At 45.5% G+C, this 26,004-nt stretch overlaps 1 non-coding gene across 1 annotated transcript; it reads left to right on the top strand.

The window, feature by feature from the left end:
• The first annotated feature begins 10,580 nt into the window (after positions 1-10,580).
• Positions 10,581-10,659, top strand: TRNAC-GCA (transfer RNA cysteine (anticodon GCA)). Its single transcript has one exon. It is a non-coding gene; the product is annotated as a tRNA-Cys (tRNA).
• The last annotated feature ends 15,345 nt before the right edge of the window (positions 10,660-26,004 follow it).

Genomic DNA, 26,004 nt, shown 5'->3' with positions numbered 1-26,004 from the left:
CACTCTCCCCTCCCTCACTCTGCTCCAGCCACGCCCGCCTCCTGGCTGTTCTTCCAGCATCTCAGACGTGTGCCTGCCTCCGGGACGTCACACTGGCTGGTCCCTCTGTCTGTATGCTCTTGCTGCGGGCGTCCGTCCGTAAGGCCTCACCGCCTTCCAAGCTTTGCTCAGATGTCATGCTTCCGATGATAGTTCTGACCCCTCTACTATAAATAACACCGTATGCCCCCCTGGACCCTGGCTCCTTTTCTTGCTGTTCTGTTTTTTTTCCATAGCACATAGAGCCTTCTGACAGTTTATCATATACTAGATTTTTATATCTGTTATTCACCGTCTGAACATTTGCCCCTCAAATAGGACATAAGGATGCATCCCGAGCACCTAGAACACACTGGTACCTAATAGAGGCTCAACAAAACGTTAGTGAATAAATGAGTAGTGATTAGGAGCTTGGATTCTGTGTTCAAATCCCAGCTCTGCCACTGATCAGCTGTGCAACCTGCAGATCAGGTTACTTTTCTGTGCCTCCGTTTCCTCATCGGTAAAGTGGGGGAGTCAAATTATCTCAGAAGACCATTGTGAGGATTAGCTTAGTTAACACATGCAAAGAGCGGGCGCAGTGTCTGGCAGAAAGTAAATGATAAGTAAATGCTCACGGCAGTTCTTGTTTTATACCATCGTTCATGTTGTGCCACGGTTGATTTTAACCTAGCTGGGTATTTAGTTGCTTTCTGTTTTTCATGGTTTTTTAGAAAAGTACAGTGAGCATCCTCATAGCTAGAACTTTGCATATAACCCTTAATTACTCCTTTAAGAAAAAAATGTCTGTGGTAGCTTTTTATTTACTTCTTCATTTTTTGCTACTTGACCATAAACTTTTCCCTGCCCAATCAGGCTATTTCTATTGTTGCATAAACATTTCTTTTGTTTGTTTTTTCTATCACCAGAGTGTCTCACATCTTACAGGCTATACAAATACCCTTCAAGCGATAGTTGTTGAATAAAGGACTATGTAAATGAATGGCAGGTGCACTTTATTTTCCTGGTGTGAGCTGATGCATTAATAGACTGTGACATTAGTGTTTCATAAACGTCACATGGTGGGCACCTGTGGCAGAGACTGCTCTTGTCCCCCAGTAGCCATTCTCCTATTCTTCTCTAAAACCAAAAGCCCTGATTGATGGCAGGACACATTGCTGTCCAGAAGAAAGCCTCATTTCCCAGCCTCCCTTGCAGCTAGATGTTCGTGACTACGCTCCGGCCAATGAGATGTAAATGAGAGTATCACGTGTAACTTCCCAGTAATGGCCTTGGGGAAGGCACGCACGTGGTCGCTCTCCTTCCTCTTTGCTGTCTGGTAAATATCGACGTGATACTTGGAGCTCCTCTAGTGGGAACCGCCATTTGATCATAATAGAATGGCTTGATGGAAGGAGCCTCAGTTCCCAATAACCATGGAATTGGTACTTGAGAGAAATAAACTCGTCCTGTGTTTAAACCACTGTTAATTTGAGTTTTCTGTGCTGCACAGCCAGAACTAACCCTACCTCGTCCAGGACTCGAGAAATATTTCTTGACTGAATGAGGGAACAATACGCCCATACATTCCTAGGTTTCAGTCATAAACTAAGTTTCAAACCCTGTACCTTCCAAAACCTGCTGCCAGTCTCTGGTGTCTCGATACTGTGACATATTGTGTAGAAATAATTTTTATACAAAGGTGCCTCTGTTTGGTTTAAAGAAAAGCATTTAATTGTCTCAGAAAGCAGAAAATCTTGCGTCTCCAATTTGACTGAATAATTCAGGGATATCATCCAGGAAATGGGCCCTTCTTATCCTGTTTCCCCTTCCTCAGGATTTCACTGCTCTCTCTCCTCCTGGCCCCAAGGTGGCCGCCATCACACCAGCATCATATTCTCGCCCAGCAAAGGGCAATGCAATAAGGAGCAGAAGTGCTTTTTTTCCTCCCGTGGCCCCCTCTCTTTGTCAGGGAGGGAAGTCTTTTCAGAGGTCCCCAGCTGATGTCCATCTCATTGGCCAGAACTGGGCCACGTGACCTCCTCAAGACTCGTCACTGGCAAAAGGTAACAGAATTAATTGCTCTGACTGATACAGACTAGTTGGTCCTTAGAGCAGAGTCCATGGAGTCCTGGGGTCTCTGAAACCCTCCAAGTCAGGGGGCTGCGTGGTCAAAACAATTTGCGTCATTATGCTAAAACCTTCCTGGCCTGTTTTCATTGTGTGGACCTTTGCTCTAATGGTGCCCACGCAAGCGGGGGGCAAAGCTGCTGGTGCCTCTCTCCAATGACAGCAGGTCAGCAGACTGCTAGTAGTCATCGTATTCTTCACTGCCGTGCACTCAGGTTAGGAAAAAAAAAAACGGTCCTGATACTGATGAAACAGTAAAGCTTCCTACTCTAATAAGTATCCGTCCCCGAGGACACATTTTTAAAAATCTTGTGTGTGATGACACGGGAGTCCCGACGAAGAACGCGCTCCAGCCTTCTGTGGTGCTGGGACTGACGGGGCTCACGTGCGTCTCTGAGTCGTGAGAGCGGAACTCCCCGCGTTTTTCACGGGACACCATTTTTGTATCCAAGCACCACTGACGCGCTGCGGCTTCGCAGACCTTGGTATCGGGCAGACTTTGCCTAGGAGAGGAATGATGTAAACATATTTCAAGGACAGCAACGCACAGCGTTTGTTGCCGGGGATACCATTTGGGCTTTCAAGCAAAAAGTAGAATTTTGAAATATCATATACACCACCATGACCTTGACGACTTCACACAATTCTCAAGCACTTTTCTAATGAAATCGGGGATGATATTAACAAATGTGATTTTGGGGGGATATTTTACGATTAAATGTGCCGTTGTCAAGATCTGTGTAACTCAATAAACCAGCGATTTTTTTACATTTGACCAGTGCATGTTGTTTAAAAAAATCATGTGTGGGTAAAAGATTTATTCAGAATGCAAATCAGAACAATAGATTTTGATACAACAGAGATTGTACAAAGTCCATTGATAAAATTTCAGGGTCTGTATACAACGAACCTTTTTTAAAAACTACCACTCATCAGATTTGGGTGAAGTATCTATCAAGTTAGACTCTCTACGACTATTTGAAAAGGCCTGTCTTTTCCAAACCCCTCTCAGTGAGAGCTAGCTTTTTCCCCTCGTACTTCAGCCCAAACAACACATCACGGGTCTGAGTGCAGACTCGGGCATGAGAACCCCGTCCTTCCTCCCGTAGCCCCGCGGCGACGAGGTCTGCCGGAACTGGAGAAGACTGAGCGCCTCTCTGCTCCATAGAGGCTTTCCGGGTGTTTTGTCTTGCTTCTTTTTAATTTTGGAAAATATTCTTGTTCCACACATCATTCATAAAACGGTGGTTTGTGTTTATTAATACGAGGCGGGATTCTTGTCATTCTAAGTGAATTAACAAACCATAGCTTCCCCGTTTCCTCGGCGTTCCTTTCTCAGTAAGTGCATTGAGGGCTGCCCGTCTGGGTGAATCCAGGAGGTCGGCACCACTCGGGCCACCCCAAATCGGGGTCGTGAGAGAGGGAATGAGAGGGAAGGGCTGTTGGGCAGGCGAGGACGCCCACCACACTTCCCCGGAACTCGGGTTGCGTATACAGCCTGTGTATACAGCCTGTGTATACAGTTAAGTACCTGAATCTGGTTTGTGTGTTACTGGTATTTGAGTATATGACTTAATATTAAACGCGCACTTCCTTCATGGTATTGAGCTTCACGTGGAAGTGTGCCGGCACAAACCGGCTGTGTAGCTCCCCCCCCCCCCCGCACTGTCTTTACTTAGACAGGAGCCTCAACTGTCCCAACCTGTAAAATGGGATAATGGGCCCCTCTTCCCATCGTGCAGACTCTGGCTCTGGGGGGGGTCAGCGATGCTGCGCGTGAGCCACCTGGAACTGTCTCTCTTGTGCTGTTAATTCTCTCTTGTCTTTTTCACTCCTCGGTATTGTAAGTCATAGTCATTTCCGTGAACTCTCGGTACCTGGAGAAGCTGAGGCTTACCAAGGGGATATTTTAATATGACACGTGGGGTGAAATGACTAAATGACATGCGGGGCCCTCAGCCTCAGCAGAACTTAAATTTGCTCGTGACGAGGCCATGGTGACCTGGCCCTCCCCGGCTTCCTGCCCCTCGCCCTCTCTCACAAACACACTAAATACGTGAGTGTGCGTCTGTGTGTATATATTTCACTCCTGACCCGAGATCCTAGCTTGAAGGAGATGAACCCAGTAAACAAAGAGGTCCAGTAAGCAGTTTCCCACCGTCTTTTATGGGCTTATTGCCTTATCCCCACCTGAGGGGGTGGGGTTTCCTTTACAGTTCATGAAAATGTTATGGAACTAAATAGTGTGGCAGGTGGCACAGCGCTGAGAATGTACTAAATATGCCCCTGAATTCTATACTCAAACGTAGTTAAAATGGTAAGTTTTATGTTGAGTGTATTATACCACTGTAAGAAACATAAAGCGGTCCAAGGGACTTTCTGGTCCCTCTCAGGGACACTTGGCGGGGGTGGAAGGGTTCCCAACATTCAGATCCCTCACCGCAGTGCATCTTCCATCTGCCGGAGACTGAGGCCCCCACTCACGGACTGGCCTATTCAGGCACTGACCTGCGCATCTGCCTATCCCAGCTTTCTTTCCTCCTGATCTTATAAATAAACCAAAAAATATATATTTTATATATATATATTTTTTATATATGTATATTAAAAATGCAGAAAGATCTGCTTGTGACTTTTACCAGAATGACACCGTCCTTCCCTGGAATGCACGATGACCATCACCTTCAGAAGCCACACCAAGAACTGTTCACAGATAATGTCTTTATCCGTCCTAATTTCAAGGAAGGCTAATGCCTTCTTGGCAGGTCTGAGCCACCCAAGATGTGTCCGAGAGCTGTTCAAAGGCCTGCCACTGACTCACTGTACTTGCGTTATCAAAGACGCCATAAAATCAAGTGATTTCCTCTGCTTTTGTCCAGGCCTCTGGAGAAAAAAGACACTTAATCACCTCAAATTCCCTCTGTCTGTGCTCCCCTCTGAGAAATAAAGCCATAAATATGCTGAGTTCTGTTGACATTCACACCGGAAAGAGTGCAGAGGACCAAGTATTGCGGCTTCCTTTTGTATTTTATTACTGAGCAGCAAGAAGAAGAGCAGAGGGGCTCTCCTGGCCATGCAGGATAGCACCCCAAAGCGGGGGAAGGCATCCCTGCGCACCATTGCCAAAGCCAAAGGCTCCCGGAGGCACCCAGGCCGCCGAGCCTCTCCCACGGCCGCCACGCAAGGCCACGCTCGGGGCAATCTGCCCGCCCAGGCCGGGCACAGGCGATCAGAAAGCCATTCGTGGGCAGAGCTGCGGCCCCCTCCTGCCTGACTCAAGTCTGAAAATATCAACAACATTCCTGTCCACTGTAATCAAACACTTACACAAAAGGCTGTGGAATGCGCAATAATTTGTCAGGCGTCCTTTTAGTGGCGTCCGCTAGAGCAAACTCTGGTAGGGCCCCCTTGACCCTGAGAGAGTATGCCCTCTAACCTTCCTTGGGCCTCTTTTAGGCGGGGCTCCACTCTGACCAGATGGCCAAACTATCAAAGGGTTTTATGAGTAAAAACTGCTTTCTCAACTCCCCAGTTGTATATTTCTCTCCACGTTAACGTGAACTAGCAACCCAGAGGCTTTAAATTGAAAACGCAAAAGCGTGTCCTGCAGCGGGGCCCTGGAGCCTCCCTGCGTTGTGTGTGAGCTCCGGGCTCCGTGTTTGTAGAGAAAACAGCTGATGCCCAGATGAGGACAATTTCAGCTAAATATTTAAAAGAGCCATCAAGAAAGGAATGATTGATTGATTTTTTTTTTTTTTTTTTTTTTTTTTTTTTTTTTTGTGGTTCCGGCCCTGATCTTTTATCAAGCTGCAGGCAAACTTGCTTCCTTCTTAGATTCAAACTGTATCTTCCTTTCCCTCCTTCCCACCCCGCGTTTGCACCTTTCAGGGAAGCTGGTGACAAATTGGGAATCATCAGATCCAATTGTGCCGGGAGTCCCACGTAGAAATTGACATTGTCTCTCGCGTTAGACTTCAAGGTTCCATTCGCAGTTCGTTTTGTAAGTTCTTGGGAAGTTCCTAAGAAACGGTTGGGATGCGTTGGACTCTGCAGATATTTAGGAGCGTGAACCGTGAGGCGGGTCCCGTTCCCAGCACCATGCAGGCTGCGTGGACAAGAGCGTGAAGGCCCCTCCTTGTCGGGAAGCTGCTTGTGTGTGTTCTAGTGCTGGAAAATCAGCTAAGAAATAAACACCACTCGAAGGGCTTGTGGTGATGATGAGAACAGACAGGTCACGTGAAGGGGACCAACGGCTTCCTGAACGGGAGACGCTCAAGTTTGTAGGGTCAGGAAAGGCCTCCTTGAGAAGAGGTTCAAGCCAAGACCGCAGTGGGAAGAAGGAGCCAGCCTTCTTGTCCAGTAAAAGGTGGAAAGGAAGTGGGTGGAAATGCTTTAAAGATCCTTTATATTTTATTTTAATGATATGTGATTTCTATTACAATTTTCATTTATTTTGAGTTTCAAACACTTTTCATTTTAAATGTATTAGCTATTTTATTTTTAAAATGTACTTAATAATATAGTTTGTTATCTCTAACCCCATATGTTAAGTTTTCTAGCAGCCAGATTTCAAAAGGTAAAAAAAGAAGCAAGTGAGTAGTTTTCATAATGTATTTTATTTTTATTTACTTCAGTGAATCCGAAGTGTTATCATTTCAAAATGATTTTTGAAAGAAATAACAAATGAGATTTTTACATTTTTAAAATTTTTTATTTTTATAATTTATTTGTTTGTTTATGTATTTGTAGAGAGAGGGGAAAGGAGAGAGAGAGGGAGAGAAACATCGCTGTGTGGTTGCCTCTCACTCACGCCCCCGACTGGGGACCTGACGCGCAACCTAGTCACGTGCCCTGACTGGGAATTTTACATTTTTTTATTCTGAATCTTTTCAACCTCAGTGTTTGTTTTGTACCAATAGCACATCTCAGCTTGGACACTCAATTTCCACAACGATTTGATCTGAATTTAGATTTTAAAACCTTCACGGTTGAAAAGGTAGAGTCAGCCCTGACCAGAGTAGCTCAGTTGGTTGGGCTTCATCCTGCGAACCAAAAGCTCGCCGGTTTGGTTCCTGGGCAGGGCACAGGCCTGGGTTCAGGGTTCCGTCCCCAGTTAGGGCACATACGAGAGGCAACTGATGGCTGTCTCTTTCCCTCCCTGTCTCCCTCCCTTCCCCTCTCTCTAAAAACAAATACATAAAATATTTTAAAAAGGGGTAGATAGGTAGATTCGTATAGCCAAATTGTACCAAATATACTTAAAAGTGTTCCGATAACTGAGTGAAGTGTTGGTCTTCACGTTTTCATTTCAATTACAGTGAAGTTAGAGATCCAATTCCTCGGACGCAGTGGCCACATTTCAAGTGCAGGCGGCCCGTGGGGCCATGCGGCAGTCAGATCGGCCAGCTCAGGTCTCGGGGAGAACACAGAGCCGCAGAAGGGCAGCTGGCCGGGACCGGGTCGCACAAGGTCAGGGGCTGGAAAGGGTGTGTCCTGGGAGCAGAGAGCAGCCAGGACAGGAAGGAGACACAGGGACAGGCTCCTGCCAGGTCGCGCCAGGTCTCATGGGCTGCAGACAGGAGCTTGGAGATATTAGAAATGTGACTTGTTTGTGCCCAAATGGGAGGCAGGGCCCCAGGTCGGAACAGGTTTCTGTGATATCCGGACAGCGATGGGCCGATTTCTGGTAACGCTGCCTGGGTCCACACCACACAGCCTAGGAACACAGGCAATTGTCCCGAGGTCCTAAGGAGGCTCCCGGCACCGCGGGGACAGCGGAATCCTGCAGACAGCCTCCGCATGCACCCGTCAGAGGAAGGCAAGAGACAGCATGATGTGTCCTTCAGAGGGAATACGGTCCTGGATCCCCTTGGAAAAGAATCATACGTATCCACGTGTCTCAAAACAAAAGCAGTGGAACAAGGAACTATTCATATAAATGAAAATAACAACATTTAAAAATACAGATGGCTAGATACACACAGTGTGCACAGATAGAATATTTAAGTCATGATAACACAGGCTGCAAGGACATGTCAGATTCATGATGACAACAGCTTCAGGGGAGGCAACCTTATCAGCAATGTTTTCTTTTTCCTTTTAACATGTGAGAGATCGCAGCACCATGATTATACTTCGTGATTTGGGGCCGCGGGGATGTAAACATCTGTTATACTATATCCTGTACTTTTCGGTGGGTTTGAATATTCTTCCATTTTTTGTTCAAAACCTATCCTAAGAGAAAGGAGACCTATCCTCATACACAGGGGTGGGCAAAGGTAGGATTGTGTTGTGAGGGTGCGGAGCAGAGTTTATTCTTGTGTTATTGTTGTTTGTTAATGATTGTGTTTTCCATGGGAAGGACTGTGCACCTGCTTTTGCGCACCCCCGTAGAGTCCGTCCCCGCATGTCCTGCAGCCTTCCAGGGCTGGCCGTGTCTTGGAATTAAGGCGTACAGAGATATTATTATAAACTGTGTTTCCTTATAACCTTTCCTGGGGAAAAAAAAGTTGCTTGCCTGGCTCAGCAATGACTAAGGCTGACAATCAAGAAGACTGTTAACTCTTTCATCACTGGCATCAAGCCACCTCCTTTTTTTTTTTTTTTCTTGCGGCTTCAAGAATTTGAAGCCTCGCGTGTATCTCCCACCAAACATTTGGAGCCCAGGAGCACGTTCCACATTGAGCAAGAACCTAAGTAAACATTCAGAAGTCGGCAGTCCAGCCCCCTCTGTTGCAAAGGACATCAATTCCTCGTTTCTGATTTCTGCAGACACAGCAGCTGCTGTGGGCTGCTTGTTCGTGTCCCCCACCCTCCTAAGTCATCGGCTGAGACCTGCTGCCCACTGTGATGCCAGCTGGGGGTGGCGCCTTTAGGAGGTGAATAGGTCATGGCCGGGGAGCCCGGGGATGGAGTCAGTGCCCTGGTCAGTGGGCACAGTGAGAAGGTGGCCATCTGCACACCGAGGACACCCGCTCGGCTGGCCCCTCAGTTTTGGATGCCCCAGCCTCCAGAACTGTGAGAAATCAATGTCCGTCCCTTAAGCCCCCAGCCTGGTATCTTGTTGTAGGAGCTGGAGCTAAGGTAACTGCTAATGTGACCTTTCTGTAAGCCCACCGCTGGCTGTGTGGCCCGAGGTACCCAGTTCCCCAGGCCTCAGCTTCTTCCTCTAACAGGGGTGACAATCATCTTCCGCACAAAATCAGTGCACGGCACAAACGCACTGTGTGTAAAGCGCATTTTGCATTAAATACACAGGATTAGTTCTTTCGGGGTCTTTATCTCTCTTTGCCATTCACGTAATTTCTGGCTGACTGTCTTGGGTGGTGGCCGAGAACACAGGTTTGTCAGATAACTGGCCACTTCCTGAGTGAGCTCGGTGTGCGCCGGGGTGGCAGAAAGGACTAAAGGAAACAATTCTTGTAAAGGCCCCGGCAGGGGACCTGCCCGTGGGGGCTGCTGCCGCTGGTGCACCCTCCGGGGGGGGGGAGGCCCCGGTTCCCACTCATCCTGGGAGGGGCGGCGTGTGCAGCGGAGAAGACTCACCTGCGCGTACACACCGCGCACAGCCTGACTTAGTCTTCGGATTCATTCAATGATTTCTGGTAGGACAGTGTTATTCTGAGCCACATCAGTCAGTATAAACCATCACACATTCTTTCTTTAAAAAATAAACCTTTGCATATTTAAAAGAATGGTTGGGCTTTCAATTTGAAGCCTGTCACTTTCTCAAGTGGCTCCAGGTGTAATTGTTAACCCGTCAGCCTGGCTGCCCCAGCCGGGTTTACCAGGAACAAACGTCGCTGGCTTCTCTGAGTTATGACCATAATAAGCATAAGGAATATGAGGACAGGGGGAAAGGTGGCTTCTCTGTAAGTGGTGTAACTCCTCTGATTCCGGGGCCAGCTGTGGACCTAGTGTCCCTGGTGGCCTTAGGAGCAGCCTGAGGTGTCACATGGAGCTCCAAGGACCTGGGACCAGGTAGAAGAATGGAGAACGCCCGTGTGTGAAGGGACAGGGAAGAAGCCTTCATAAAACTCATCCTCCAGGACCGAAACACCAGCCCGCTCTCTGCCCCGGTGACCCTGGGAGAGAGGACAGGGCCAGCCGCTGGGTGTACACCTGTCCCTGTGCTCAGAAGGGCCCCACAGCTGGGTTAATGCAAGTGGAAGAGCTGGGATTTGAACCAGATTCTTTTGTCAACTCCGCAACTAGCAGCCGTTGCTTCCACGTCGCCCTGCTGCTCAGACCGGCTGAGGGACAGAAAGACGAGGGCCTTTGTGGCGTCTGATTGGATTCAGTGTCTGTTTCAGTCCCTGGGATAGTCACTGAGCCCCTAATTGGGCCTCCTGCCCCCACCAAGCTCGCACCCCAGTGCTCCCGGGTTAGGCGTTCTTGTGTTAGTGTCCGTTTAAGATATAGCAGCTGTTGTTGCCCTGACCGGTGTGGCTCAGTTGGTTGAGCATCGGCCTGCAAAACCGAAGGTCGCTGGTTCGATTCCCAGTCAGGGCGCCTGCAAGAGGCAACCAACCAATGTTCTTCTCCTTCTCTTTCTCCCTCCCCCCGCCCCCAAATAAATAAATATTACTATCATACGAGGGGCATTGTCCTTTGTCCTTTGGACTCAGAAGGTAATCAAGCTTGGAGCTACGACCCAATGGGTACCTTAGCCCTGTGACTCAGAGCAGGAAGACAGCTGCGAAAGGATTGTGTCGTGTGTATAGTTTCCATGAGGAGTCCCATTATGACAAAGGCCATCTACGAATTTAAAAAATTAAACCAACGTTCTAATCCCCATGTTTGAACCCAAGCAGCCCGACACCAGAACCCCCACTGTAGATCACCACATTAAGGCGTTTCCTGTATTTTCTCCTGAGAAAACCATTCTCCACGTCATCCTTCTTGACAGCCAGAAAACTCAGCTCAAGCCCAGAAAGCCCGTTCATTCATTCAACAAATATTTTACTTCTTGCTCAACTTCCCTCCCCACCACCCTTCCATGAAATCTTATAGCTTGAAACACAAGAGGCACCGGCTCCAGCCCTGGCCGCGTGGCTCAGTTGGTTGGGCATCATCCCATAAACCAAAAAGTTGCAGGTTTGATTCCCGGTCAGGGCATGTGCTTAGGTTGTGGGGTCGGTCCCAGTCAGGGTGGATACAAGAGGCGACTGATGGATGTTTGTTTCTCTCCCTCTATTTCTCCTTCCCTTCCCCTCTCTCTAAAATCAATAAGCATGTCCTCAGGTGAGGATTTTTTTTTTTTTAAATGTCACCCACTCAAGCCCGCATACCCCGGGGCCACATCTGTGTGTGTCTCTCCACAGGGTGGTCTATGTGTTTGTCGTCTTCTTGCTGAACTCTGAAGTTACCAGGTCTTTACATTTCTTTTTCAAGCCAGAAGCTCCAACTTGTGAGTTTTATCAACCTTTCAAACTCCTTATAGAACAGACAAGTCCAGCTTGCCGGCCGGAAGTGGCCTACAGACCAGCGTGCAGTCCTTCTGCGTGCCTGTTTCCTCGTCGTGAAAATGGGGACAGAGAACGTCACTCTGAGATCTGAGCGAGTGACTGTGTGTAACGCACTTCAGACCCTGTTTGCGTTATTGTTGACTTTTAAATAATAATAAGTTAATGAGATGGAGAAACCTTTGCAAGCTGAGTCATGGACTGTGTTGCCCTCCCTCCACAACCCCCTGAGTGTTGACTAACAGAATCTTTCAACTTTTGCCTCTTTTGAGTCATGTTGACCTGGCCTCAGTGCCTACGTTTGAGCTCCGTGGGGCCTCAGCCCACGGCCATGTGGCTGGAACCATCACAGTCCTCGCTCACATTAAAAGATGCAAAGAGGAAAGACTTTCCTATCTCCAGGGATGTTCCTAAGTGGGCACAGGGGGTCCCTTTTTTTTTTTTAAATGGCATGCTCTGCCAGATACCATCCTCTTGCCGGTAATGTCCCCCGAGGTGCCACACTATGCATGTAAATATCTACTTTTTCTCTTGTTACAATTTTTCATCTAAAGATATAAAGCCAGAGGACTAGGCTTTTGTTGAGTCAGCTGATATGCTGACCATTTTCTATTGCCTAGAAATCAAAACTAAAGTGCCATTCAGGAAGGCCTGGAAGCTTCCATCTCTGAAGCCTGAAAGATGGTGTCGTTTTTCAGTTTACTGTAAAATGGGAGAAACTATCCCCAAGACATCATTTTGGTTGGGTGACAAAGCACAGCCTGCACTTCACCTGGATACGGGGCCTTGGGTTAGACCATGAGCCGCAAACGGTTTGAAAACTCCCAGCGGGCCTCGGGGGCCCAGGAGCAGAAAGAAGTCTGAACCTGGCCGGGGAGCCAGCCCTCAGGGGCACGCTGGGCACCCCGTCTCCAGGCACAGGGCAGGCTGGGAGCTTTACTCGCTGGTGAAGGCTGGAAGCCGGGGGGGCTTCTAGTCTAGCCGGGCAATCTTCACAACACAGGTGTGATCCAACTGGACCATCCAGTTACAAGGAGAAGAATCAGGCAAATGGGCCCAGGCTCCCCCACCTCTGCTTCTTTGGCCTGAAGACCATATAATGGGACATGCCCAAGTTTGTGTATTCTTTATTTTTTTATTATTGTTGACGCTATTACAGGTGTCCCCCAATACTCCGCCCCCTCTGCTCCCCAGTTTCTGTTTTCCTTAAATTTCTGACATTAGACACACAAGCGATCCGGTTGGTTCCCACAACTTCACCGCGCCCGCTTACCTAATTCAGTAAGATTTGTGATTTTTAAAATATACAAATAGCTATTGTACTACTTATTCAAACCAAACGGCCAACACAGGTTTTTTTTTTTGTCTTGTCCTTACCCAACAGTCGTCCTTTGGAAACATGTCCAACAGATTGTGTGTGTGCGTGGAGTTTTTGTTAAAACAATGTGTAAGGCGCACGGCGTCCCTTAGCAAGCTCAGTTTAATTTAACGTGAACTGTGCACACTTTCCAGCCATATGACTTAGTTTTCTCTCTCGGTGTGTTTTTGACTAATGGATAAAAAAAGACCAGTCACAGGCTTGTCAGTGTGATGGGGTAGTTGGTACCTTAATATTTATCCTTATTGGCTAACCCACCCTGAGAAAACAAACAGGAAAGAATACAGCTTTTCACGAGTTATCAGCCGTCCCAAACACCTGCCCCCCACCCCCCAAATAAATCACTCCAGGTTACTGAGGGCTTGTGATGGTTTAATATAAGTCTCGCCAAACAACAACAACAAAAAACCTTTAAGAAACATAGTAGATTAAACTTGGTGCACAATAGTCTAACTTTTGTATAATTTGCCATTCATTCTGCTTTTGGTTACGAAAGTTGTTTTACAAAAGAATTTAGCAAAGAGTCTGCACTTAGTAGGCATGCAGGGGCATTATAATAATGAAAAGTATTCTCAAAACCTCAGGGACAAAAAATGACCAGCTTAAGATACATTTGAGACCATATGTCAATGAAAAATTCAGCTTATTTAACTGATAAAAATGAGTAGAAAATCTATATAACTTCCACTTTATTTTTAACGAGATAGTATAGTCTCATTACAACATTTAAAAGGCACAGAAGGGTATACAGGGAGAAGTTCTCTGGGTCCCCAGCTTCTGGGGTACCCTTTTCAGAGGTAACCAGGGGAGCCCCTAGAATATAGGGGCACTCATCAAAGAGCATGCAGTCGTATAGACAATACCATATTTAATTGCTCCCAAAAGGCTCTAATTACACATAATTTGGGTTTTCCCTCCTGGGTTTCTTCTAATATTTGCAATGTTAGTTTTAGCAGGACCTTTACCACATAAAATGGCATATCCTTAGACCGACAAAAGCTGAATTCTGAATAATATAATGCATTACAAGTGCTTCCTGCCCTGTCGCCAAAGTTTAAGTTGTCCCCAAGTGTTCACACCCACTAGCATCCGCTGCGATGCTCTGTCCGGGACCCCATGGGAGGAGGTTTTGCAGGAGATGATGCGAGTTGATTCTTCCTGAGACTCCAGAGTCCAACAGCTCTGGTGCCCAGATGCCTCACTCTTGGGGGATTCCACAGGAACACCCTAAAGTCACGTGCTGTAACACAATTTTTGTGTCTTGGGTTTTTTCCCCTCCCACGGCTTCCCAAGAACTTGTTCTTAGTAACACATGACATGTAGTCATACAGTCGCCGTGGTCCTGGGCCTGCATTCCCTGCTTGAGTACCCCCTAGCAGGTGCCCACAGCAGAGCCTGTGTCCGTGCTGAACCCCTCCACCTCCCCGGAATGCGTTTCCCCCCACATTTTTCCATAATCTCATCCTTCAGGTTTCAGTTTAGAACCCACCTCCTCCCTCGGGGAGCCCTCCTGGACCACCACTGCTGAACTTCCTCCTTAGTAGCCACCCACTCAGTCATTTTCAGCCCAAGTGCTGCGCTGACTTCGCCACAGGCATTGCCCTGGGTGCCCTTCCGTCTGTTTCTCGATTTATTCATTCTTGGGTTTATTTTCCACGTTCCCCCCTCGACGGTGAACTCGACCTGTGCCTGCCCGGCGCACGGTAGCACCCCCAGGAACTGACCACACGGCAGTTATTCAAACGCTGTCGAGTAGCTGGACATAGTGACCCTCTCTCTTTGACAAACATAGAAAAGCTTTCCTTCCTTGGTGACTTGGAATAGCTTTATTTGGTTTTCTGGGGCCGGGGAGGGAGAAGGGGAAGCGAGCCTCCGATAACGATTATGTTCATATTCCGCATAAACTTGCATGGAAACGTCACAAACGCCATCTCCGGTTCTGTCTCTTGTCACCTGCATGACCTTGGACACGCCCTCAGAGCCTGGATTTCTTTGTATGTAGGAAGTGGGGCTCAGAACCTAATTACAGGATTGGAGGGGGAGTTAAAGAGTAAAATCAAAAATGGAGCGACTATCATTGAAAACCAATAATAAATAATAATTAAAGAGTAAAGTCGGGCTTTAGAAGAGCACTGGCTAATATTAGCACAAGGACCGTGTGGCGTGTGTCTCTGAAGATGAGAGGCGACCACACTGTATTACTAGCTCTGGCCATCATTTGAAAGAATTTGACCCATCCATTTTCTTATTAATTAATCTGTATTTGCCCTGAAAATGGGGGCTTCTACAAGGGGAGGGTTTGGGTCCCCTTCATGCACGGCTTTGGTTTCGTTAGCGTTTCTTTGGTGATCCCTACCTGGTGGGGCTGTGATGAACAGAATGAGAGGGTGCGTGTGACGTTCTCTGAGTGTCACGTGGAAACAGGAAGACTTTCATAAGTCAGTGGTGCTTATTATTTTTACTGTTGTTTTGTGAATTTATACTTTTGAGGCTTTATATTAGGAGGGAATTACAAGCCTCTGTGTTTGACTGTTTCGGGTCACAGAGAGCATTTTAATGGCTAGGATATTTGGCCTCAAGAATTAACAAGTGGTTCCTGACTGGGGTGGCTCAGTGGTTTGGGCATCGCCCCATGGACTAAAAGGCTGCTGGTTCGATTCCCAGTCAGGGCACAGGCCTGGGTTACAGACCAGGACCCCGTTGGTGATGTGTGAGAGGCAACTGATTGATGTTTCTCTCCCTCTCTTTCTCCTCCCCTTCAGCTCTATCAATCAATCAATCAATCAATCAGTAAAGTCTTTAAAAAAAAAAAAGAATTAACAAGTGGTAGTCATTGCTTAAAACCAGCAGAACCTATATGTAGTCAAGGGGGAGACAATTCACTTGGGGAAACTTCACAGGATGCAAAATCAAATGTTAAAGCAGACCCTGTTTATTTTTCACTAGGAAACATAACATTTTTTTAAGACTTTATTTATTTTTTTAGAGAGAAGGGAAGGGAAAGAGAAAGAGAGGGAGCGAAACATCGATGTGGGAGAGATGTGATCAGGTGCCTCTTGCAAGCCCCCAGCCAGGGACCTGGCCGCAACCCAGACGCGCGCCCTGGCTGGGAATAGCGCTGGCAACCTTCTGCTTCACAGGCGGGCGCTCAAGCCACTGAGCCACACAAGCCACGGTGGAAACATAACATTTTGATTGAGAACTCTTATTCTAGTTCTATCTTCTGGTCAATATGTTGAGTAAATAGGAGGAGGAAGTGCAGGAAAATAATGCAAAAAATTATTAGTGGGGGCAGGAAGGAGTAAGAAATGAATGGGACCCTGCTTTATAAACATTCCTTTTCATCGCACTTTGACAGACCATTTTAGAAAGCTAAGACTTGAAGGTGGAGGTAAAAATGATCATTTCCAACACTGCCCCCTAACATGATGATCTTCAGTAGCCTACTGTAATCGGGTCCAGCAAAGGAAGCGAGCGATTCTTGGGCACATCTACCAAGGAGATCTGTGTGGTTGGCTAGATTTTATATACTAAGCACCCATAACTCAAGATGTTAACATGTTATGTTACAGGAGTAGCTCCTGGAGATGAACTACCATTCTCTCCATTAGGCAGTAGTTATTCAGCATCCATAAGCTGACTCCAGGAAGGATTTAAAACTTAAGTCCAGAGTGTATAGATGGACGTCTACGTATAGAAATCGAGGCCCATGACTGCGTATAACAAGCCAACAGCAGTAGCGGCCTGTTAGGGAGATGGGAACGGAGCTAAGGAAGGGTAGTCGAGAACTTTTAACTCCCTCTCTGAAGTATGAATGTTCTTACAGTACAAACTGAATCAATGCATTGCCTATATAATTAAAATTTGATTTTAAACTTATAAAACAGCCCTGGCTGATGTGGCTCCATGGATTGAGTGCTGGCCCGTGACCCCAAAGAGTGCTGGTTCGATTCCCAGTCAGGGCACATGCCTGGGATGCAGGCCAGGTCCCTGGTTGGAGACGTGCAAGAGGCAACCGACTGATGTTTCTCTCACACATCGATGTTTCTCTCTCTCTTTTTCTCCCTCTCGTCCCCTCTTTCTGAAAATAAATTTTAAAAATCTTTTAAAAAAATAAAAATTATAAGACAAACCTGATTAAAGATTAAAAAGTAATAAAAACAGCAATAGCCACTAAAAAAAAAAAAAAAAAAAAAAAAAAATTCAACCAAGCCTGTCGGTTTAATGTTAATTTTACCACATTTATATTTATTGTACAATCATATCCTTGTCTTTCTCCTTGGGTGAATACTTACTGATGTTTTAGAATTGACATTTGAACATATGGCCATTTCTTAATTCTCACATGCATTTCAAAACCCTATTTGTGCATCACACCTCCTGAATCACCCTCCCCCTCCAAAAATAAAAATAAACCAAAGAAGTCCCCGGGTTGGGGTCTTGACAAGACCGATAGGCATCATTGGAGTCCAAATGGACAGGCCAAGCCACTTAGCCCTGTAACTGCTCGCGAACCCCTGACTCAGAGCCCTCTCCGTTTGTCACTGGATTTCCCTAAAAAACGTCTTATCAGATCAACAATGATTTCTGTCAAAAAATGAGGACGCCCCCCACCCCCTTTCCCAGTGAGGAGAGTCAGTCCCTGTGCACAGACTCTAAGCTCCCGGCGTGACTGGCCCAGGAGTCATGGCGCGTCTGAAGGGATAAGGGGAGATAAAGGGTATCAAAGGGACCCTTGACACATGGGATGCTACGCAGGCCTGTCTCCCTGAGAGCATCTCCCGCTTGACTGGCAGGGGATTAAGCCGCGGGAGGCCCGCAAACAATGGCTGGCGTGGGCTTGAGGGCCAACACCTGGAAGTGAGGTTGGGTGCCGGCCTGGGGCTGCTCCATGCTGCAAGGGAACACAGGCCCTCCCCGGTCCCTTCCACAGCCACACTGCCCCTGGCTCGCCACCCTTTCTCTTGGATAAACATGTGTGAAAACTAGGGGTTTTCGGTGGTTGTTTTTGTTCTGCGCTTGGGGGTCCAGGGAAGCAGAAGATGTTAGAAATTCGAGAGTCACCTGCTGTGAGTTCTTACAGAAGAGGCTTTCCTGTGACAGCGCAGTGCTGTGGGTGGACCTCGTTGGGCCCTGATGGGAGTAAATCAAGAGCAAAGGAGGCATTTTGAGGTGATGGGGGGCCGGGGAATATGGGCTGGACGATTCAGAGAAATTCCAGGCTGTGGCAGGAGAATGGAGCGTCTGTTTGGGAACCAGCAAGGAATCGTTGCTTGTTTCGTTAGAAGTGATAATGGCCCTGTGTGTGTGTGTGTCTGTGTGTGTGTTTTCCAAACAAACTGGTATTTTTATACATGAATACTATAGTGTGTAGGCTGAAATGACATGAATTCTAAGATACCTTTTGAAGTCAGGGGGGGAGGGTAATTATTGAATCTACAAATGAGGTGTTAATGATTTTTAGGAGCAGGTGTGTTTTTTGTATGTTGGTCATTCCTATTCTTATAGTTGAAATACAACGATGATTTTTCATGTTGCTGGTCGTGAATAGGTCCACGTGAGAATAATGACAGCGTATATTGTATTTGTTTTAAGTATTATTTTTGCAGTTAGTTTTGTAGGGGTTTCTTCAAAACCTTCACCAACCTATGGGGGGTTAGGTCTACTTGCGAGCATCCACGTCACTTTGGGGTGTCTTTAAACATTTTTACCCAGTTAATAATGATAGTAATTATGGTAGGCGTTTTAAAGCGTTCCGGAGAGTGGCAGTGGGGGCGTGAACCTGTATCAAGTCCTGCATCAGTGGGATGTGTCCACTACGTCAAGGACACATTCTTGTCCCACCTGCACGGGTGAAATGCAGCAAAAGCCCCCCAAGCGCGATGGCCAGTACCACGGGTGAGAAGCAGAAACTGAGTCAACCACGATGCTTTTATTTCTCGGATTGGCCTGTGTCATGAGTAATACCAGCTCCCTCTCACTGAGTGCCTGCTCTGTGTGCATGATCTCATTTGATGCTGAGAAGGGTTCAGAGAGGGAGAGTGACTTTCCCAAGGACGCCCAGCCCCTACATGATCGATCCAGGGTTCAAACTCAAGGCAACCAAATTTTAGATCCCGTACCCTGCCTGGATAACCACATTCTAACAAGAGAAAGAGGAAAGTCACAAGCTTTGCTGCCCCATCTTTATTTGGAGTCATAATTGATGTTAAATAGTAGTTCCTTGGCTCCGAAGGACCTGTTTGCATCTTTTCAAAACTCACTCTGTGAGATCTTGCTGACTGATCCAGGCTTTATCTAAAATTTAAAAATTTTGTTCATTTTGAAAAACTTTTTTTTTTTAGCTCCTGAGCTTCATAGATGTTACCTCATTTAATCCTTAACAACCCTGTGAGATAAATATTACTTCCGTTTCACAAACGAGGAGACCGAGACACGAAAGACATCCCCCCCAAACCCTCATAGCTAGAAAGGGCCGATCAAAACATTACATTAAGATGTTCTTTATTATTTTGGTGACTGAGTTTCTGGTGCCCCCTTAAATTTTCTGCCTCACCTTAGTCCCAGGCGTGCATGCCTGGTAGCTAATGACTAATTTTAAAGGTCCTTAAAAGGAAAGAGATGAAATAGCTGGATTGGGGCTCCCCGCCCCGCATGTGTTTCTCCCCAGCAGAGACCGGGGCTCGTTCATCTTCATGCCCCTAACTGTTAGCACTCGGAAAAGGTCGCTTACGAGTGTGGAGCTAAAGCAACATCTCTGGCCGCTGGGGTGTTTCCTCCTGTTCAGAAATTCTGGCAAATAATGATAATCGTCAAAAGATGGCAGTGATGGATGAAACCCAAAACATAGGTCATTGATTATGCAGCTTTTCAACACATTTCAGAAAAAAAGGGCTGACATTGAAACACTAAGAGCTCTAGAAAATAGTATTTCTAAGCCGGTCTTAGAAATGGGGGGGTGGGGGGGAAGCACACATAGAAAGTATCCCTAGGAATGGTCAATTATTGCTGACCATGCCAGCGATATAGGAAAACGCGGCTTTAAGTTTTGAAGGAAGAATCAGCAGAAACAATGAAAGAAGAATACATCGTTAATAATACAGTATTCCCTCACTTATCGCGGATATTACAATCTAGACACACACGCCCCCCGCAAAGTAGGAACCTTACATGTATTCTACACTCTTAAACCTATGTAAGCTTAACAACATCTGTATACAGGACCGCAAAATCCCGCGATATAGCAAAAAATCCACGATAAGTAATTAAATATAATATTTTTTTAAATCCCACGATACAATGAGGCCATGGTAAGTGAACCACGATATAGAGAGGGACCGCTGTAGTGTTAACAACAATAATGAGAGTTTTTACTCTTTTAGAAATCAGAGGAATTCCAGGCTCTAGCAAGAGAACGCTGCATCTGTTTGAGGACCAGCATGAGGTTTTCTTCAACTTTGGGTCAAAAGGACTGTGTCTAAGAACAAGCATAACCATCTTTCATTGTATAATTAATAATACAAGTCACTGCGCTTAAACACATTATATATATTAACTCATTAATCCTGTGTTTAAATTTCATAAATTCAAACATTTGCCCCAAACCCTCCGAGCTAGAAAGAGGCAGAGCAGAGATGTGAACCAAAACACCGTAACGCCCATCACAACCATTTATAAACCGGGGGAAGAAAAGAAGTCAGGTTTTAAATTTTTCTGAAGGTGCTCCAAATTCCTGATAGTTTGTCTGGAGCGCAGGCCCTACTCCTGGCTCCTCCCGAGCCTTTCATTGTCATCAGCAGCATCTTCCGGCCAGATCCAAAGCTTAAGACAACTTTCAAGTGCAGGTGTTTCTGGGAGAGGTACAGTCGATACTTTCAAAAGGACCTAAACATTTCTCAGCTCATTATGGGTCTTTTAATTCTTCCCAAAAGATAACCACACATTATCCTCCTGACCCTGAACCAAACTGTCAAGTATTGGTTTGGCCAAAAAGTCCGTTTAGTTTTTTTTTCTGTAAAATTAAAGACATATTTTTCATTTTCACCAATAACCTTATTGATTTGGATATTTTGAGTGTGTTGGCAATCTCCCGTGTGATATTACATTGATTGTTCTCAATGAATGTCTTGATTTGATCGCTATCAGCTTCAACTGGTCTATCTGACCAGGGAGCATCGTCCAGCAAGAAAATCTCCAGCACAAAACCTCGCAAACCACTTCTGACACATTCCATCAGTCACAGCACCTTTTCCATACACTGCACAGATTTTTTGCATTTCTGTTGTGTTTTTACCTTTCTTGAAAAAATAAAGCATAATGTGCCAGAAATGTTGCATATTTTCTTCCATCTTCAATATCAGAATGGCTACATAAAAATTCACCAATTTTGATAAGTTTTCGTTTTTAAATGCACGCTGACATGATAGCTGTCAGAACGCAATCTAACAAAATTGTTTCAGATGAAGTTAAAGACACATAAGCACTACTAGAGCCATCTTACAGAAAAAAAACAAATGAACTTTTTGGCCAACCCATTAAAATAATAAAATGAAATCAGTTGCCCATACATGTGGTTCTGACTTGTGGTCCATGAGACACATCCCAGCAAGAGGCACCAGGAACATTTTGGGGGCGGGGGACAGTTTCTGAGGGGAGCTCCTTAGATGAGTACCGAAACTGAAGGGTAAGGAACAACCGTCAGATATCTCTTAACAAAACACAGTCACCAAGGGAGAGAGAAACAGGTGAAATAGATGGTAGGTTTCCTAGTAAATTGCAGAAACATAAATTGCATCATCTTCCCCATAAAACTCAGCTAGGCTATGCATGTGCCACCAAATTTCATCATCCCAGGGGCACATTTGTTCACATTTTTACATCTCTGGCATTAGGCCTGCGTCTGAGAATCAAAGGCATGTCCTAAGTTAATTAGAATAAGTTTTTCTTCCTTAGTGATACCTAAAGTAATTACACAACTTACAGTCTAGGGTGTCTTGGATTCAGTGAAACCTTGGGTTAGAAAATTAATCATCTGTGCAGCTCTCCCTAAAAATTCCATTATATATCCACACAATTCATTTCAGGAGCTTAAATGTTAGCACAGACCTTGGCTCGTAATCGTGAAAAACAAATGTCATCGAGCCAAAATATATAAACAAGTCCAAGTCAAAATAGATGTGTGGATCACAGCCTCAAATTGCTTATTAAAAGAAGTGACGCTTAATCGTTTGGTTAATTCACAGCCTCTCCTTCAGCCATCCATAATTTTCCATCTGTTGAATATTTGGGTGGGATACAGGGGCGGCTCAGTTTTTCATATCGGCCTGCAAAAGTTTTGTCCCCACGCAGGGCCAGGAGGGGCATGCACAATGGCATGCATGAACCCTGTGTGTCAGTCAGGAGCCCCTGGAAGTCCGCCTGCCGGGAACAAAGGCTTTCTGAGATGCACCCGAGTAGCAGATGTTGAGTTATCTGAAGGGTCAGAATGCCAATTAGATATTGAACATGGCAGGGGGAGGGCGGAGTTTCCAAAACAAATGGACGATGAATAGGAGCCATCCCCGAGTTTCAGCTCAGGTCCTGCTGTTCTTTTGTACAATGATTTGTGGCAAATTTGTTTTGTCACTGAGGCATAGTTCCCCCTGGGTCTTAAAGTGATTTTGTAATCACAGAAGTTTTTATTTCCCCTTTAAGCGTCCTTTTCATAATCCAAACTGGGTATCAGCGTATTATCTTAAAAAATAACCCTGAACAGCTGCATGTTATCTGTGTGGGAGACGTACGGGGAAGAGTAAGAAGAGTAATCCTCAGTGGAAAAATAGAAGCAGAAGTAGGCAAGAGGGAGAGAATCATTCAATTAAAAATATGCTTCTGGGATAGAAAATGGAAAAAATTCAGATTTTTTTAATATAAAAGTTTATCGTTTCGTCTAGCAATCTACAGACCTCACTGACTTTCAGTTTTACAGGATAAGGATCACATTTTAACTGTAAGCCCACGGATGAGAAAAACGTGAGGAACGTGAGCTACAGAATGGCTCCACCGTGGATTACGTATTTATATTGGCACTGCCGTCATAAATCATTCTTAGAGAAACAAAACCAAATAATGTGCTGTTTAAATAATTTCATTTGGTTCCTGAAAATACTTCTGGTTCTTTTTTTCCCTTGAAACCGCCCACATTTAGTAAAATTATATCGCTGAGGGACGCTACCCTGCCCACCCCCCACCCCCCGACTCCTGGCCTGTAGCAGACCGTGGAATGCCAAAGCCACCCCGGCAGGAAAGGAAATTGGGATTGCATTGATTTAAATCAGCCAATGCTGTGACCAACTTATTTAGTTCTCTTTTGACCTCTGGAGGTCAGATTTGACTGTTTATGCTATCTGCTAATGCTTTACTATTTTTCATTGCTTTCCCTGGTAACAGTTGTGACCTACAGCCTTTCCAGCTTGCAGGGTCGTTATAGTAAACCTTTGCTAATTACTCCTTGAAACATATGCTCCCGTTTTAAAATGTCATTTGAATAGAGGCCCAACCCAAACCCCTACATTTTGTCTCATGAATGAAAGCAAGAGGTAAGCATCTGAGTATTTCTAAGAGGTCATCGTTGCATTTGAGCGATAAGTGGAAAAGAACCCATCTTAGTCCGATTATTAACTTGGAAATTGCTTAGAATGAAGACTATTCCTAAAACGTAAACATTCAAGGCAGCAAATATTCTCCTTTCATCATATTAGCGGAGAAGCTGCTTTCACATCCCTGCAGAGGGTGCGCTTTGGTCCTCGCTAAACACCGTCAGCGCAAGAATATTATCTCAGCTCTTCTCTCTTCATCCATCTGCCCTACAAATACGAGGACAAGTTAGGGGCCAGACGCCGCGTAAGGGCCTGGGGTATGGGCGTGAGCAAGGCGACCAGCACCCGCTGAGGGCCGGCCTCTTTGTCATCTGCCCTGGAAACGCTCCGGTTGGTAGAGGGCAACCAGATGTTCACACGTCCCATGTTTGCCACGAAGAGAAGCGAATATGAAGGTGTAGGTCAGGGAAACGGGGTTTACTTTCCCACATTTCTCTCACATCACATTTGAAACATTAAAAGAAAAAAACCCTCTTTGTGCACAAACTAACAGATAGGTCATTTATTTTGGGTCCAAATACCCAGAGACGAAGAGCGCATGATGATATTTCAACTAAAATAATAATTATGTATTATACTTTAATAATATTAATATTATAAACTGTACAACTGAAATATTTGAAACATAAAAAAATGTTTTACTGCCCACAAAATAAAAAAATAAGTACTTTATTTTAGAGCAAAATAGCCAAAGACAAACAGCCCATTAAAGTAATAATTCAACTAAGATAATAATTATTTATAATTTAATAATATATAAATCATTGTGTCAACATATTAATGTACAAATTATTATTGTGAGTTCTTATAGGTTATCATTTTATTATTGTTATTAACCATGCAATTGAGACTCCACACAGGAATTCCAAGGGATTTGGTCCGGGTGGGGAGGGGGCTGGTGTCCCGTCCCCCCCCCCCCCCCCCCGCAGACTTCCCCAGACCTCACAGGTGTGCTGTGCTAAGGTCAGTCTGACAAAACCTCCTCTCGGTGACAGTGACGCTGCTCCCTAGACACAGGTGGGTTATGACCGGAGAGTGGAGCCCCATTGCCACATTCTTGCATGTAACCCTCTCACTCAATTCAGAACACAAAGGTCTCTGCGCAAAAAGAAAGAAAGAAAGAGAGAGAGAGAGAGGAAGAAAGAAAGAAAAAGAAAGAAAAGCTGAGGCTAAATACACCCTTTGCGCAGCAGAAGGATAACAGTGGTCTTTTTTCCCCCTTTTTACCAAAAAACTTGGCCATAGCCAGGTGTTTCCCGTGTCTGCAAAGCCACACGAGGAGTGTGTTTACAGATCTACAAAAGAGCTGTAAAGACTCTTTTTAAAACTTTTCATTGGAATAATGTTAGATGGACAGAAAAGTTGCAGAATGAATGCATAGGGGCTGTTGCCCCACTTCCGCCATGGGCACCAGCCTTCCGTTCCCACGCACGTCTGTCCAAACTAAGACGCGGACATTGGCGCGGGTCCTATTCACTGAATGGGCTTTATAGCCTTCCCCAGCTCCCCCACGGATGGCTTCCTCGTCCACGTGCCCATCCGGGCGCCACATTGCGTTCAGGTATTTATAAACTTGTAAATTCAGATATTTCTGTGGTTTACCTCTCCAAAATAATTTATTTGGAAATTAACAAATAATGAACTTTAAAAGGCATTACAGGAGTAAAAAAAAAAAAAAGTGGCAAAAAGAAGTCACCTTTTACAGACATTTCTTTTTAATCAGGCTACATGTTTTTAGTTAAGAAAATTTCTGTACCCAAATGATAGAATCTATTGTTGCCCATTTAAAAAAAGAAAAAGTAAAACATACCCTTGGAGATTAAAACCAGGAGACTCCATTTCTCACCCATCACATCTGTAACAATGAAGAAGATTGGTGGTAGCCTTGGTCAAGTTTCCAAGCCTCTCCATACCTCAGTTTTCCTCTCTGTAAAATGGGGGTGCTTATTGTTCTCACCCCACAAAGAGGCAGGAGAGGAGGATGGGTAAGAGTTGGGGTTCTATAATGGGACTTTCTGGTTCAGTCTGGGCCATCCCACTTTTTGGCTCTCTTGATCCTGAAGAAATTCCTGGATGTGCCATCTGGTGCCTCGGTTTGTCGTCTGTAAAGGGATCATAACAACAGTATCTACCCCCGGGCGTTGTTACAGGGACTAAATGGGATTGTGTATAAAACACTTCACACAGTGTTAAGCTCCTCTAGAAATATTGGCTATGATGGTTTGGGGATTTTTCTAAGGGTTAATCCGGTTAACACATGGAAAGGTCTTAGACCATAGTGACAAATTAACGTGAGCTCTCGCTCTCCAGGGTTGATGAGGATGAAGTGAAAAGGGTGTTCTACCTTTGGGGTTCCCGTTGGTGGCAACTCTGATCA

This window comes from Furipterus horrens, unplaced genomic scaffold (genome assembly GCF_987537825.1).
Source record: "Furipterus horrens unplaced genomic scaffold, mFurHor1.1.pri manual_scaffold_8, whole genome shotgun sequence".
In the NCBI taxonomy this organism is placed as follows: domain Eukaryota; kingdom Metazoa; phylum Chordata; class Mammalia; order Chiroptera; family Furipteridae; genus Furipterus; species Furipterus horrens.
The sequence above is the reverse complement of the archived record's forward strand: the minus strand, read 5'-3'. Positions and strand labels throughout refer to the sequence as shown.